General features: G+C 48.3%; 1 protein-coding gene across 1 annotated transcript in view; it reads left to right on the top strand.

Moving 5' to 3' along the window:
* Positions 1-17,111, top strand: part of OVCH2 (ovochymase 2) — a 1,298,878-nt gene that overhangs the window by 518,623 nt on the left and 763,144 nt on the right. The gene's annotated exons all lie outside the window — the stretch shown is intronic.

Raw genomic sequence — 17,111 nt, 5'->3', positions numbered from 1 at the left:
AGCTCCCTCCCATGTTACGGGATTGGGATATCCGACACCTCGTCAAGACCCCGTTCCTATGCTCATGTCCACCCAGTTCCCTCTGGCAGCCCCAGAGAGTTTTCATGGAGATCCGAAAACGTATCAGACATTTATTAACCAATTCCGTTTACATTTCCTGTGCAGACCTGCTTCGTTCCCGGACTCGACCACCAAAGCTGCCTTTGTGTTGTCCTATCTGGGAGGAACGGCTGCAGCTTGGGCTAATCCGTTACTAGAGGAAAACAGTTTCATGCTCTACGACTGTGATGCCCTCATAAATGCCACGGGCCGCGTGTTTGATACGCGATACAAAACGCAGGCCACAGACCTAGAACTGTTGAATCTGAGGCAAGGTGTTAGGGAGAATTCTCTGTTTAGGCTGAATTTCCTAACCTAGTGAGTCCCCCAGCAGCTTTGCTGGATTTTTGGGGTTTATTTTTTTCTCTTGCCAAGAGTGAGACTCTTTTACCCTCACTCTTGGACATGATTTGAGTGTGTTTCTTTGATTCTAGATGTGTTTAATGGGCTACGGGGTCTTTTACTCCATAGGGCTTCATGTGATGTGTGTTACACAGCACCCTCAGTGCAGTAACACAGGGGTGTCATAGTGACTCCCCAGTATAGACTCCATACCCTGGGACTGACTACTGTCTCCCAGGGTCTGTAAAGTCACCATTGACTTTACTAGTCTTAAATTCTGAACAGAACCAGTACAAATCATAATATTGTGGAAGTACTGGCTGGGGCAATTCGATTGCCCCGGGGTCTGTTAGTCTAGGGGGCATGTCTCCGTCCCCCCTGATCGAGTTTTGGCTGGTGGCAGTGGATACTACTTTTTATATTCAACCGCGAATATTTCTCTATGGGATTTTCCCATTGTTCGAGGCTACTATCTTTATTTATTTAATTACGATAGCCTCGAACATACCGCCGGTTTATTTAATTAATATTAATTCTCCGGTTGGTGTTTTTTGCCAAAACTCGGTTCTAAAATGGCGTTTGTGTTCTCTTCTGTGACTCCAACCGAAGTCGAGCACTTTGTTCCACTTTTTGGCGGGCTTCTCCACAGAAGCCCTCCAAAGTGGTGCCACTCTGTGTGGGGTACTTAGGAGGGGTGGAGGGGGATGTAGGCACCCTGGACTGAGTTGCCTAGGCAACTCAAGTCGCACTCTGTCCTGATTGGCCCAAGTGGTGAGCCGGTCGGCTCACCACTTAGCATGTTTGAGTGACAGCTAGGCTGAGTGAACGGGGGTTTTCTGCATAAAAGCAGGGCTTTGGGGACTGGAACTTCAGAAGTCGCCACAGGACCTAAGAATCCGACGAGGGAGAAGCTGAGCCGACCTGCCACGACGACACCACCGGTGGAGCCCTGCTGGACGGTCTCACCACTTTTCCCAACGACAGAGGAGATCTCCCGCCGGAGAGTCTTCTCCCTTTGACTGGTGGGGATAACCAGTTTCACCGTCTTTTCGCCTTCCCGACATATCTCGTGGCCTCCTTGTCTGTGCCAAGCACCCCGGTAACTGGGATACCACGTTTTACCACAACCGCGAATTAAAGGGTAATACCTTTAACCGGAAAACTCTGCGGCTGGTTTCTTCCCTGGCAGTGCAACGACCTTCATCTTTCCTCCAAGTCGAGATCTTCTCTTCCCCTGGACGACGACGAGACTTGCACCTGCTGCCAGGAACAGCTGCCACCGCTGGACGATCCTTCCCACTTAAGGTACCGTGTCCCGCTCGGCTTCCCTTGCCACCGACTGTACGGGGTAGATTTAGCCCCCGGCTTTCGAACCTGGGTTAGCCTGGGACACCCTGGCTAAACTTTTCTGAGCCTCTCTAAACTCTTTTCGAACTATCTACAAGGCTTCCTAAGCCTAGGGTAACTGTGTGATCTTGGGCGCATTTGTGCTCTGCTCTCTCCAAGACGGGGCCCAGCCTATGGACTTTGGCTCACCAGTGACTTTTGCTCTTCTGCCTTGCTAATAGTGTTCCTAAAGCTTAGAGTGGTGTACCTTCCTATCTTCTGTCTTTTCCCCCCCTTCTTCATGAACTTGTTGGAGTGCCATCTATAGTTAAGCACTAACCTCTGTTGAAAATAGGTGGTGTTAACTAAGACTTATCTGATAAGGAACAAGGGTTTTATATATTATAATAGTAACTGTGTTTAGAGTGTTTTACAATAAGAGTGCTGGAGTGTTTCAAATAGTGTGTTTTTAAATACATAATGATATACTTTGATACCAAAGCTCTGGTCAGTGTTTGCTTGTATTATTGTGTTCGAGTGCCTATTGTGTATACTTTGCATACTGCCTAACTCTTCTTGAGAGAGGTCTGACTGCTCAGCCACAGCTACCAGGTAAATCTGGGTGGTACAGACAGCTACCAAGTGGGTTTACTGCTAACACCTGTAGTCCTAAATCTTTTGCAGTGTTCCCAAAGGGAACTGCACACGTTTCTGCCTAACACTGGTGTACAGCGGTGGGATTTGTATTGAGTATACATTTTAGAGTGCTTTAGGATACTTTAGTACAACTAACCACAAAGCTTAGCACTGAAAAAAAAGTAATCTTTCTAACATGTCAACAATGGAAAATTATAGTCAGGAGTCTCTTGCTACAAAAACTGCTGATTGTATAAGAGTTCTCTGTAAGCATAAGAATCTCCTGACTAAAGGCAAGAAAATGGAATTGATAGAAAGGTTGTTAGCTAACCAAAGTCTGGATGATGGTTCAGAGGAACCTACCATGCCAGAAACTGTAGACAGTATAGAGATTGATGTTGATCAAAATGTTGATAATCTTGAGGAGGAGTCAGACGAGGGGGTGAGGCTGCTGTGACTGTCCCCCCTAGGCCTCTATCTGCCCTGCCAGCTGTACCTACTGGACCTTTGCCAGGTCCCACACTTAGTCCTCAATATCTTGAGTTAGGAATAATGAAACTTGAACTAGAGTTCAAGAGACTGAATACCTCAGGCTGAACAAAGACACCAGGAACTGAATCAAGAACTAAGGCTAAGGGAATTGGAGCTCAAGCATGAGCTAGAAATGAAGAAATTGTCTGTTAAAAATACTTCTCTCTCTGGCTCCTCTAGAAGTTCCAGTCCTAAAAGACCCCGGATGCCTAAAGAAATGGTTGGTATGTATGAGCCTAAGTTGGATGTGTTGGATTGGTTGTCTCTGTTTGAATATAATCATGGGCTCCAGAACATCACAGGAAATGACTTACTCACCTGGTTGTTCTCTAGGCTTCCCCCTGTTGCAACTGATGTGGTAATGGAGTTGGGGGAGGAGGATAGGAAAGAGTATGAATGTGTGAAACTAGCTCTGATAGCTAGATTTGGGAAGACCCCTTCCCAGTATCTTAAGAGGTTTAGAACCCTCAAAAAGCATGATGGTACCCCTTGGGCTACCTGGGCGAGTGAAGGGTTGAAAAACGTAGAGGGATGGATTAAGGGTTACAAAGTGAACACTTATGAAGGTATGAAGAATCTTTTTATGTTGGAGTCAATTTATGATGCCTGCTCTCCTGAGCTCAGACAGCACTTGGCTGATTCAAAGGAATTAGATTCCCGAAAGCTAGCTAAGGCTGCTGACTTGTGGGTTGCCAACAGGGCAACTCACAAGGATTCTGGGGTAACTCAGAAAAAGGATGAGGGGAACCAGCCTAAAAAGGACTCCAAAGAGAATTCTAATACTGCAAATTCCAAAGAGGGCCCCAAACAAAACCATAAGGGTAAGCCACAAGGGAAACCACAGCAGAATAGTGTATCCTCTGATGCCAAACCAGAGGGAGGCCAGAACAAGCCACCATTCCAGAAGGCATTCGGTAAATGCTTTGTTTGTGGCTCTACTGACCATGTGAAAGGAGATCCCAGATGCAAGGGTAAACCTTCAGGGATCCAACTTGCCTCCTTAGCCTTCGCTCCAGAAGAGGAAGTCCCAATGGCAAGTGGAAACTTTCTACTGCTGGCTGATGAACCCATTGGTGTCTCAGCCAGTGTTTCTTTAGTCTCTCTGGGGTTGTGGGAACAACAGAATTTAGATGTGTATAATTCTATCCCAGATAATACTAAAGAGTATTATAAAGAAAGTGTTCAGGTGAATGGTCAGGAGACTCCTGCCATTAGAGACACTGGGGCCAGCATAACTGTGGTGGTTGAATCATTTTTCAAGGCAGAGGATGTTGCTAAGGCACCCAAATGCCTCACAAGTTAGCTGGAGGGCCTGTGCAGATGTGTCCCCAGTTACCAGTTCTCATCCAGTGTAATGATATGGCTGTAAAGATACCTGTCAGTATACAATGTGAAGTACCAGGTAGGGTTCTGTTGGGTAATGACCTGAAATCTCTTGGAGTTGTGTCACACACCCCCAGACCTCCTAGTAAAAGGTTACAGGAGCTCACAAATCCTGCAAGAGAGAAAACCCTGCGAGGGTTTTCTAAGGAGATGATGACAGAGATCACTCCTCTACCACTGGAGCAACTCACTGCAGTAACTACCAGATTAGGAGCAAAGGGGCAACCCAAGACTCCTAGGAAAAAGTCAGCAGCTAGCACTCCAGTGCTTCCAACAAGGACTTCCCCTCGGTTGTCCACAGTTACACCTGTAACTCCACCTCCAGCTGCGGCTGAGAGGGAGGTACAACCGTGTGTGGTTGAACTAGACTCTGAAGAAGAGCTAGTGGGAGGCCAAGAACTTATTGGAAATCTGGACCCTGAGGACCATCCTGAGCTGCAGTCTTTACTGGCAGAAGGTGGGCCCAGCAGGGCAACTTTTCGTAAGGGACAAAGAGAATGTCCAACTCTGGAGGGTCTCCGCCACCAGGCAGCTGCTCAGGCTGATGGGCAAGAGCCTGGGAAGTATAGGTTGCACTGGGAAGATGGCCTCTTCTACGGTGAACCAACTGAGTCTGAACCTGGAGACTACAAGCGCCTTGTAGTACCTCAAGAAAACAGACAACAGTTCTTTCACTTAGCCCACGAGATTCCTTTGGCTGGTCACTTGAGTTTCAACAAGACCAAGGAAAGGCTCTCACTCTACTTCTATTGGCCAAAAATGGGGGCGGAAGTAGATAGGTTTTGCAAGAGCTGCCATATCTGCCAAACTTCTGGTAAGGTTGGCTCCAAGAATGTGGCACCTTTAGTGCCTCTCCCAGTTGTGGGAGTCCCATTTGAGAGGGTAGGGATTGACATTGTTGGTCCCCTTGATCCCCCAACCTCCTCAGGCAACAGGTTTATCCTTGTTGTAGTAGACGATGCTACTAGGTACCCTGAGGCAATTCCTATGAGGACTGTTACAGCTCCGGCTGTAGCTAAGGCCCTCCTTGGTATTTTTACCAGGGTTGGGTTTCCTAAGGAAGTAATATCCGACAGGGGGTCAAACTTTATGTCCCACTACATGAAAGCCATGTGGAAGACCTGCAGAGTTACTTACAAGTTCTCAACCGCATACCACCCCCAGACCAATGGGTTGGTAGAAAGGTTTAACAGAACCATGAAGAGCATGATAGGTGCTTTAGAGGAACCCCTGAAAAGAAAGTGGGACCCTCCACTGCCATGCCTTCTCTTTTCTTATAGAGAAGTCCCTCAGGAGGGAGTAGGTTATTCTCCCTTTGAACTTCTCTATGGCCATCCAGTCAGAGGTGCGTTGGCCCTGATTAAGGAGGGATTGGAAGGTGCTCCTCCCCTCAAGCCAGTCAGAGTGACTGACTGTGTGATAGGTCTCCGAAGGAGAATGTCACACATGATGGCAGAAGCTAGTGATAACTTGAAAGCTGGACAGACTTTGGTCAAACATTGGCATGATCAAAAGGCCAACATGGTTGAGTTCACTCAAGACCAGCTAGTTCTCGTTATGCTCCCAACAGGGCAGAGGGCCTTGCAAGACAAATGGATGGGACCCTTCAAGGTTGTGGGAAAACTTGGAGAGGTCAACTATCTGGTGGATCTGGGCAGACCCAGGGAAGCTCCTAGAGTCTTCCACACCAACCGACTGAAAGCGTACGTCTCCAGACCTGAAGTAGGAGCCTTGCTTCTAGCTTCAGCAGCAGAGGAAGAAGAGAGTGAGTCTCTCCCTGATCTCCTCAGAGGTGTACCCTTAGATGAGAAAATTGAAGGAGTAAATCTCTCTTCAGATCTGACACCTGAGCAACAAGAGGAGTGCAAATCTATGTTAAATCAGTTTGCCTCCCTGTTCTCACTCTCACCAGGCTTGACCCCTTAGGGACAGCACGAGATACTCACTGGTGACTGTCTGCCAGTCAAAAGCAGAGGATACAGAATGTCAGAAAATGTGAGAACCCATATCAAGGGGGAGGTCAAGAAGATGCTTGATCTCGGGGGTAATAGAGCCCTCTACTAGTCCATGGTCTAGCCCAGTTGTGTTAGTACAAAAGGCAGGATCCAAAGACTTGAGATTCTGTGTGGACTACAGAGCTTTTAATGCAGTCACAAAGACTGATGCCCACCCTTTGCCAAGGACAGATGAGTTGGTGGATAAACTTGGTGCAGCCAAGTACCTCAGCACATTTGACCTTACGTCAGGCTATTGGCAAATAGCCTTGACAGACCCTGCCAAGGAGAAAACTGCATTTTCAACCCCAGTTGGCTTGTACCAGTTTATGGTCATGCCTTTTGGATTAGAAAATGCACCTGCTACATTCCAAAGGATGGTGAATCAAGTTCTAGCTGGGATGGAGGACTTCTGCATGTCATACTTGGATGACATTTCAGTCTTCAGCCACTCCTAGGAGGAACATATGAACCACCTAGGGCATGTTTTGCAGGCTCTTGAGCAGGCCAATTTGACTATCAAGGCAAGTAAATGCCAAATAGGTCAAAGTAAAGTGGTCTACCTTGGGCATGAGGTAGGAGGCGGAGAAATAAGGCCTTTGCTCAGCAAAATTGAAGCTGTGCAAAATTGGACAACACCTACTACTCAAACCCAGGTGAGAGCCTTCCTCGGCCTCACTTGGTATTACAGGAATTTCATTGAGAACTATGGTACCATAGCTTCTCCACTGAATGTAATCTCCTCTCCAAAATTCCCTAAAAAGGTCAAATGGAATGAGGAGTGCAATCAGGCCTTTGAAAAACTGAAGAAAGCTCTTTGCCAAGCTCCAGTACTGAGAGCTCCTGACTACCACCAAACTTTCATTGTACAAACTGATGCTTCCAATGTAGGTATAGGTGCAGTTCTAAGCCAACTGGATGAGAAGGGTAGGGAGCACCCCATTTGCTTCATCAGCCGTAAGTTGAAGGATCCTGAGACAAGGTGGGCAACAATCGAAAGAGAATGCTTTGCTATTGTGTGGGCACTGAAGAAGTTTAGGCCATACTTGTATGGTTCTACTTTTGTCATTCAGACTGACCACCAACCCTTGAGATGGTTAATGCAAATGAAGGGAGAAAATCCAAAACTATTGAGATGGTCAATCTGCCTGCAAGGGTTTGATTTCACCATTGAGCACAGGTCAGGGTGTCACCATCAAAATGCTGATGGACTCTCTAGGATGTATGTCATCGACTAGAGATATGAGGTTCATCCAGGAGTGGATTAAATCCTCCTGTCCCTTAATCTGGGGGGTGGGCGAGTGTTAGGGAGAATTCTCTGTTTAGGCTGAATTTCCTAACCTAGTGAGTCCCCCAGCAGCTTTGCTGGATTTTTGGGGTTTATTTTTTTCTCCTGCCAAGAGTGAGACTCTTTTACCCTCACTCATGGACATGATTTGAGTGTGTTTCTTTAATTCTAGATGTGTTTAATGGGCTATGGGGTCCTTTACTCCATAGGGCTTCATGTGTTTTTGTGATGTGTGTTACACAGCACCCTCAGTGCAGTAACACAGGGGTGCATAGTGACTCCCCAGTATAGACTCCATACCCTGGGACTGACTACTGTCTCCCAGGGTCTGTAAAGTCACTATTGACTTTACTAGTCTTAAATTCTGAACAGAACCAGTACAAACCATCATATTGTGGATGTACTGGCTCGGGCAATTCGATTGCCCCGGGGTCTGTTAGTCGAGGGGGTACGTCTCCGTCCCCCCTGATCGAGTTTTGGCTGGTGGCAGTGGATACTACTTTTTATATTCAACCGCAAATATTTCTCTATGGGATTTTCCCATTGTTCGAGCGCCGGTTTATTTAATTAATATTAATTCTCCGGTTGGTGTTTTTTGCCAAAACTCGGTTCTAAAATGGCGTTTGTGTTCTCTTCTGTGACTCCAACCCAAGTCGAGCCCTTTGTTCAACTTTTTGGCGGGCTTCTCCACAGAAGCCCTCCAAAGTGCTGCCACTCTGTCTGGGGTACTTAGGAGGGGTGGAGGGGGATGTAGGTACCCTGGACTGAGTTGCCTAGGCAACTCAAGTCGCACTCCGTCCTGATTGGCCCAAGTGGTGAGCCGGCCGGCTCACCACTTAGCATGTTTGAGTGACAGCTAGGCTGAGTGAATGGGGGTTTTCTGCATAAAAGTAGGGCTTTGGGGACTGGAACTTCAGAAGTCGCCACAGGACCTAAGAATCCGACGAGGGAGAAGCTGAGCCGACCTGCCACGACGACACCACCGGTGGAGCCCTGCTGGACCGTCTCACCACTTTTCCCAACGACAGAGGAAATCTCCCGCCGGAGAGTCTTCTTCCTTTGACTGGTGGGGATAACCAGTTTCACCGTCTTTTCGCCTTCCCGACGTATCTCGTGGCCACCTTGTCTGTGCCAAGCACCCCGGCAACCGGGATACCACGTTTTACCACGACCGCGAATTAAAGGCTAATACCTTTAACCGGAGAACTCTGCGCCTGGTTTCTTCCCTGGCAGTGCAACGACCTTCATCTTTCCTCCAAGTCGAGATCTTCTCTTCCCCTGGACGACGACGAGACTTGCACCTGCTGCCAGGAACAACTGCCACCGCTGGAGGATCCTTCCCACTTAAGGTACCGTGTCCCGCCCGGCTTCCCTTGCCACCGACTGTACGGGGTAGATTTAGCCCCCGGCTTTCGAACCTGGATTAGCCTGGGACACCCTGGCTAAACTTTTCTGAGCCTCTCTAAACTCTTTTCGAACTCTCTACAAGGCTTCCTAAGCCTAGGGTAACTGTGTGATCTTGGGCGCATTTGTGCTCTGCTCTCTCCAAGAGGGGGCCCAGCCTATGGACTTTGGCTCACCAGTGACTTTTGCTCTTCTGCCTTGCTAATAGTGTTCCTAAAGCTTAGAGTGGTGTACCTTCCCATCTTATGTCTTTTTCCCCCCCTTCTTCATGAACTTGTTGGAGTGCAATCTATAGTTAAGCACTCACCTCTGTATGAAAATAAGTGGTGTTAACTAAGACTTATCTGATAAGGAACAAGGGTTGTATATATTATAATAGTAACTGTGTTTAGAGTGTTTTACAATAAGAGTGCTGGAGTGTTTCAAATAGTGTGTTTTTAAATAAATAATTATATACTTTGATACCAAAGCAATGGTCAGTGTTTGCTTGTATTATTGTGTTCGAGTGCCTATTGTGTATACTTTGCATACTCCCTAACTCTTCTTGAGAGAGGTCTGACTGCTCAGCCACAGCTACCAGGTAAATCTGGGTGGTACAGACAGCTACCAAGTGGGTTTACTGCTAACACCTGTCGTCCTAAATCTTTTGCAGTGTTCCCAAAGGGAACTGCACAGGTTTCTGCCTAACACAAGGAGATACTCCTCATCTTAATTACCTGGCTAAGTTCAACCAACTGGTAGCAGAAACCAATTGGCCGGAAGACAAAAAGACTTCTGTCTTCTATAAAGGGTTATCTGAGAATTTAAAGGATATTCTGGCCACGGTTACAGTAGTACCCACCAACTTCTCAGAGTTATTAGATTTGTTCGTGCAAATTGATGCCAGGAAGGCTGAAAGGAAAGGGGAGAGAAGACCCATGATTGCGGTTCAGCCCCGCACGGAAACCAGTAGTCAGGTTGCTGAGCCCATGCAGATCGGGGCTGTACGTGGCCCTCTCTCACCAGCTGAACGGGAGAATAGAAAGGCTAATAACCTTTGTTTTTACTGTGGGTCTTCTGACCATTTTATTCGGACGTGTCCAAGAAGACCCACCAAAAACAGGGAATAGGGGCCCCACTGTCGAGTCATGTTTACCAGGGTCCTACTATTGGTATTTCTCAGTCTTCTTTCACCATGTCAATATCGTTGTCTCACATTCAGAACCAAGCATGGTCTGTTTTATGCTATTCTGGATTCAGGGGCCACCGGAAACTGTATGGACATCGTCTATGCACAGGAATCTGGTGTGCCTACGGTTCCCAAGGATCGGCCTGAAATGGTTAATGCGGTGGATGGCACTTCATTGTTGTCTGGTCTAATCACGAAACGGACAGTAGACATACTCATGGTAACCAACAGTGGTCACAAAGAAAATATTGTTTTTGATCTTATTGTTGCACCACAGTTCAAAGTTATACTTGGGCTGCCTTGGCAAACCCTGCATAACCCGGATATCGATTGGCAAAAACATTAGGTCGATTTTGTGTCGGATTATTGCGACTCTCATTGTTTTGGATAAATCGGCCCGGGAGCCATTAGTCCGAGCCGACCTTTACTGGACACCATTTCAGTTGTGGGATCGATGACTACTATTACACTGCCTGTAGAATATGAATCTTTTTGTGACGTATTCGATAAAGGTATGGCTGAGCAACTGCCGCCCCATAGGTCATAAGCCTGCCCAATAGATCTGGTTCCAGGCGCAGTAATACCCAATGGCCGATTTATTCTCTTTCACCAAGAGAAACCCAGGTGTTAAAGGAGTATATTGACAAATCCCTTCAGACAGGTTTCATCAGGCCCTCACGTTCTCCAGCTGCTTCCCCCTTATTCTTCGTCCCTAAGAAGGAGGGGGATTTAAGGCCCTGTATAGACTACAGGTCTTTGAACGCCATAACCATTAGGAACCAATATCCGCTTCCTCTGATCAATACTTTACTCGATCAGTTAGGCGCTGCGGTCATTTATACTAAGCTTGACCTGCGTGGTGCCTCCAATTTAATAAGGATACGCGAAGGCGACGAGTGGAAAACGGCATTTAAGACACGGTTTGGCCTCTTTGAATATTGTGTCATGCCGTTTGGGCTTTGCAATGCCCCAGCGACATTCCAGAACTATATGAATGACATATTCAGGGATATGATCGATCAGTACATGGTCGTGTATCTGGATGACATACTCATATTCCTCGTCCTACCAACAACATGTTGTTCACGTGAAGGCAGTGCTGCAACGCTTAAGGGAAGACAATTTGTATGCCAAAAGGGACAAATGTGTGTTTCATGTATCAGAGGTGGAATTCTTGGGATATGAAATTACTAGTCATGGTGTACGCATGAGCGGAGCCAAAGTGAAGGCGGTTTTGAACTGGCCAGTCCCCGATTAAGTGAAATCATTGCAATCCTTCTTAGGATTCACGAACCTTTATAGACGTTTCATTCGATCCTTTTCGGGTATGGTAGCTCCGCTCACCTCATTGACAAGTAGCAAGTACAAATATATATGGACTACAGAGGCTCAGAACGCTTTTGATGCCCTAAAGGCGGCTTTCACCTCTGCCCCGGTTCTCCAGCATCCTAACCCAGAGGCGCCTTTTATCGTTGAAGCAGATGCATCTGGAATAGCAATAGGTGCTATCTATCTTGTCACAATCGTGTGATAATACGGGTGCCTTACATCCGGTAGCATACTTTTCTAGAAAACTCACCACTTATGAACGCAATTATACCAGCACAGAACGTGAACTACTGGCTATAAGAGATGCCTTCAAGGAATGGCGACACCACTTACTCGGGGCTCGCCATCCGGTCCAGGTTTTTACTGACCATAGGAATCTTTTGGCTATGAAATCAGTCAATTGTTCCACATCTAGGCATGCAAGATGGCATGAGTTTTTTGCCATGTTTGACTTCACAGTAACCTACAGACCTGGTCATCTGCATTCCAAGGCTGATGCCCTTTCCCATATGCATGGCTATCAGCCCGTCTCGAAGGGAGCAGATACTATGGTGCTTCCTAACCAAGTAATTTGTACCTGTACTCCACAACCTTCCATGAAAACAAGCATCCAGACTTGGGTTTCCCATAATCCTCCAGAAATCACAGAGTACAACCTTGATATCATCAATTCACTAACCTATATTCAGTGTCGCTTATTTTTGCCGGACCCCAAGACACGTTTTTTGGCCATGACCTGGTGTCATAATGCTAAGTATTCAGCTCACCCAGGCATTAGAAAAACCCTTGATCTCATACAACGCTGGTGCTGGTGGCCTGGAATGTGTAAGGACATACGGGAATGTGTCCAAACCTGTGCTATTTGCGCACAAAGTAAGTCTATGCCTACCAAACCCATGGGTCTTCGTCGGCCAATGCCTCTACCGCAACGACCTTGGGCCATGTTATCAATGGATTTTATAGTAGAACTCCCCATGGTACAAAATTATAACACCATCTGGGTAGTAGTGGACTACTTCACTAAGATGGCAGTTTGTGTCCCCTGTCAGGGCCTCCCTAGCGCACCTGTGCTCGCGGACTTGTTCTTGAAACATGTATTTCGTTTCTTTGGTCTCCCCTCTGTTATAGTATCTGATCGGGGCTCTCAATTTACTTCCCATTTCTGGCTCTCCCTTACTGCTTCTTTTGGTATCCAAGAACACTTCTCCAGTTCCTACCATCCGCAGACTGATGGCCAAACCGAACGGTTAAATGCCACATTGGAACAGTATCTTCGTTGTCTGTTTGTGCAATATCAGAAGAACTGGTTGTCGATGTTAAACGCTGCAGAATTTGCGTACAATAATTCTACACACACATCCGCGGGTATGACCCCGTTCCATGCTCTGTACGGCCAGCATCCACATGCCCTACCGATGGACCCCCCTTTACCTGACAGTCATCCGGCAGTTACAGACTGCATCAAGGCCTTATTAGGTGTACAGGAGAATGTCAGGAATTGATTGATTGATGCTCATGCATCGGCAAAACTGTATGCAGACCGTCATCGGTCAGTAGCCCCTGAATACGCAGCCGGAATGCAGGTATGGTTGTCGATGAAAAAAATCTACACCTTCCTGGGCGTCGTTCCCTGCTTCCGCGTTTTGTGGGTCCTTATGTGATCGATCAGGTGATCAATCCTGTGGTGATGAAGCTGGTTCTGCCGTCGCGTTGGAGGATACATCCCGTTTTTCACGTCTCCTTGTTGAAACCCGTTCGCTCCGGTACACGTCTTCTGTCACGCCCAGCTCCAGTTGATGTCCATGGCACTGAGGAATATGAGGTTCGAGCCATATTGGATACCAGAGTAAGGGGTGGTAAACAGTATTATCTCATTGATTGGCAGGGATATGGTTCAGAGGATCGAATGTGGAAACCTGCGGAGAATGTGCATGCCCCACAGCTCTTGGGTCGTTTTCACGCTGTCAGGGGACTGGATGCACCTTTAGGGGAGGAAACTGTTAGGAATCTACCTCGTGCTGATGCCCTTTCCCGTAACAAGGCTCGTGCCAAGCAGAGGTTTTGCTCGCCGCATTGACAGCTTCAGCGGCGTTTCCCGTTCCTGGCGCAACAAAGGTTACCATGGAAATGAGGAAAGCTTGCAGATACACACCGCGTACCCAGAAGAGCCCCATGGAAACAGAAGATACGAGCTACGTCATTCCGTAGGTCCGGAAGAGGTCCTCCAATCACGAGTCACACTGTCACGTGACTCGTTCATTGACTTATAGCCGCCTCCTACCTTTCCTCAGCGCTTCTGATTGAAGTTTGAACCCACTTCGCCTTGTTCTTGCTTCACGCCGGCCACTTTTGTCTATGTTCCTGGGACTCACTACCTTTGTTCTACTCTCCGCTTGTGGGTCTTTTGCTTCCTGTTTTTGGACTTCGTTTCGTCTGTTGCCTCCTTAGTCTCCCGTCATATTTAGTTGGGTTAGTCTCCCAGCCTTCCCCCCTTTTGCTCCCTTCCCAGTTCTCCTTTCCTTCCTTCTTCTTGTTATTCCACGTTCTGCTGCTCACTTACTGGTTGCCAGACCCGGATTGCTCACTGGACTCCATTTGCCTGATCCCTCAGTACTGTCTTTTCCTGCACGATTGCCAGACCCGGATTTCTCACTGGACTCCATTTGCCTGATCCCTCAGTACTGTCTCTTCCTGCACGATTGCCAGACCCGGATTGCTCACTGGACTCCATTTGCCTGATCCCTCAGAACTGTCTCTTCCTGCACGATTGCCAGACCCGGACTGCTCATTGGATTTCACTTAACTAATTCCTCTGTACTGTCTCTGCCTGCAATTGCCAGACTCGGATTGTGTTTTCTGTTGCTTCCTCATCAGAGTTTCACTTGGCGCTAGGACTAGAGACGCTATGCTGCAAGCGCCATAGGCGTCCTCGTGCCGTCGGGATAGGTCTGCCTGGGGAACTATTAGGCGTCCTCGTGCCGTCGGGAATAGTTTCCCTGGATACTGGATTCCATCCCTCTGTTGGAACAATTGGAATAATCACGAACGCTTCAGTCTCCATCTACAGTAGGAATTGGTAAGAACTCTTTCTGTATATCTTCTGCCTTATCCTATAGAGTCCTGTTTAACTGTTCATTCTATAACCTTTTTGTACTTAGTTCTGATCTACTGGTATCTCTTTTAGAACCGATTCTGGCTCCAGGAGACATACCAGCTACACCCAAGACTGACCTGCACTTTTTCAGAAACTTTACGGTGGGTCTTCTACAAGGCATCCACATTGTGCTGTTTCTTGCATCTTGAGTCAATTTGGTGACGGTTTGTTTTGTTTTCTGCAGACGGTGATCCGGATGGTCTCCTCTTCCACCTGCTCGATCTCTCTGTCTGTCTTTTATTCGAACAGCAGTAAGTTCTAACAGTGGGAAGAATTCTTCGTCTACTGGCCAGCCTTCTGAAAATCTTCCAGCCCATCATAGCACACCTTGGTGGGTCTTTGGGTTTATGACACACATAGTGGAGCATAAAGAGATGCTGTTCAGTGCCGATCAACGGCTTGCCACACAGCAGCGGAGGAAGGAAGTGTGGGCGGAAGCAGAACGCAAGTGCACTGCTGTGGGCGTGACTGTGAGGAGTGTAAAGGACTGCCACAAGCAGTGGGACAACCTCAGGCTTAGGGTTCGGAACCTGATCTCCTCACACCACCAACGCAGCAGTGGGACAGGTGCAGGACCCCCTTCCCCACTGAGGCTGCAAGCATGGGAGGAGCGTTGCAGCAGTGTCCTCCACCTTGAGGGCATCCATGGGATCGGGGAGGCTGAGGCAGGAGTGAGCCCACCTGCAGATGCTGGTAAGTGGAAAAACATTAATGCCATATGAGTATATGTTGATGGTATGACTGGCCCAAAGGACCCATTAACAACCCCTCCCCCCCCAGGCAGTGTGCATGACTGGGCCAAAGGACCCATTAACAACCCTCCCCCCCAGGCAGTGCATGACTGGGCCAAAGAACGCATTAACAACCCCCCCCCAGGCAGTGCATGACTGGGCCAAAGGACCCACTAACAACCCCCCCCCCCCAAAGCAGTGCATGACTGGGCCAAAGGACCCATTAACAACCCCCCCGCCCCCCAGGATGTGCATGACTGGACCAAAGGACCCACCATGATCCATATGGCAACCAATATCACTACAATGCATACCCCCAACAAGCAGATGCATGTAACTGCCACTATTAAATGATCAACCTCTATGAGGCATGTGATGCACCCATCAGGCACCACCACAAAACTAATTACATTTCCTCTGTGTCCACACAGCCGTATCAAGTGACAGTGATACTGCACAACAGCCCAGGCAATCAGCACCGGCACGTGTCCAAGCCACCGCCCCTGCACAGGAGGATGCTGCCAGCAGTTCGGCATCCCTGCCCCCAGTAGCAACTGCAACACATGTGCCGACCACCATCACTGACATCCCCACCATCTCCACGCTGCCTGACGCAACACAGGTGCCATGGGCACCCATCATGCTCACCCAAACCACCACAGAAGGCAGCTGCACTGCAGAGGAGGCGGCCTGTAGTGACAACAGTGCCCCGGCAGAGCAGTCTGATACTGGCCCACTGGGGGAGATGCCCACATTGGATGACCTGGAATCCTTCCATCAGCTGGAGTTCAGCCCCACATCACTCTGAAGTCCCATGAGGTCACCCACCCCATCAATGGCAGAGATAAATTCCTGCATGCAGCGGATGGAGGAGCAGCAGGCTACCCTCACCCAGCTGGTGGAGAGGCATCTCAAGGAATCTCGGCTGCAGAGGGAATGCTACAGCACGTCAGTATGTCGCCTCTCAAGGTCCATTGGATGCTTTGCCAGCACTATAGTCACCCTGGCACGCCATGTGCGGGAGGGCAATGGCAACACTTCCAGGCTCATAGAGTCCATGTTGATTGGCCAACAGGCAAATAATGCACATATGCCACCTATTCCTGATTCTGTGCCATCCAATACCACCACCCCATCCAGCTCCACTACTGCCAGTCCAAGGAGGCGCTTGAGTCGGCTAACAGGGCTCTCGGGCAAGGATACACAGGCACAGAAGCGCACACGGAAGTGATGGCATGTGTGTGGGGCACTGCAGGACACATGTGGACTTGAAGGCTGTGAGGGGTGGGGGAGGTTGTTTGGGGGGTTAGAACATTGGGGCCTGATTGGGTGGTGGGTGGGCACGGGTGTACAGCTTCCCTAACCATTGCACCTCCTTTCCTGTTGATAATTCATCAATATATCATCATTCAAAAGCAAAACATACGAGTGGACATCTATCATTTCATTTGCAGTACAACAATTAATTTATTGGCATCACCATATCCATGCATTGCTGTGTCTCAAAAGTAAATGCGAATCAGTTAATCCCGTTCTCTTTGGCCATCTACTGGACCCCCAGGAAGAGGTGGTGCCATCCCATCCCCATCTCCATCCCCATCTTCTTCATCTGCGTCTGGGGGCATTGGGATGTTCCTGCGCAGGCAGAGATTGTGCAGCATGGCACATACGAGCGCGATTTTACCCGTCTTCACTGGGCTGTACAGCAGTGATCCGCCAGATCTGC

Source organism: Ambystoma mexicanum, chromosome 11 (genome assembly GCF_040938575.1).
Source record: "Ambystoma mexicanum isolate Mex_15411 chromosome 11, UKY_AmexF1_1, whole genome shotgun sequence".
NCBI classification, from domain to species: domain Eukaryota; kingdom Metazoa; phylum Chordata; class Amphibia; order Caudata; family Ambystomatidae; genus Ambystoma; species Ambystoma mexicanum.
This window is presented reverse-complemented; position numbering and strand designations above follow the sequence as displayed.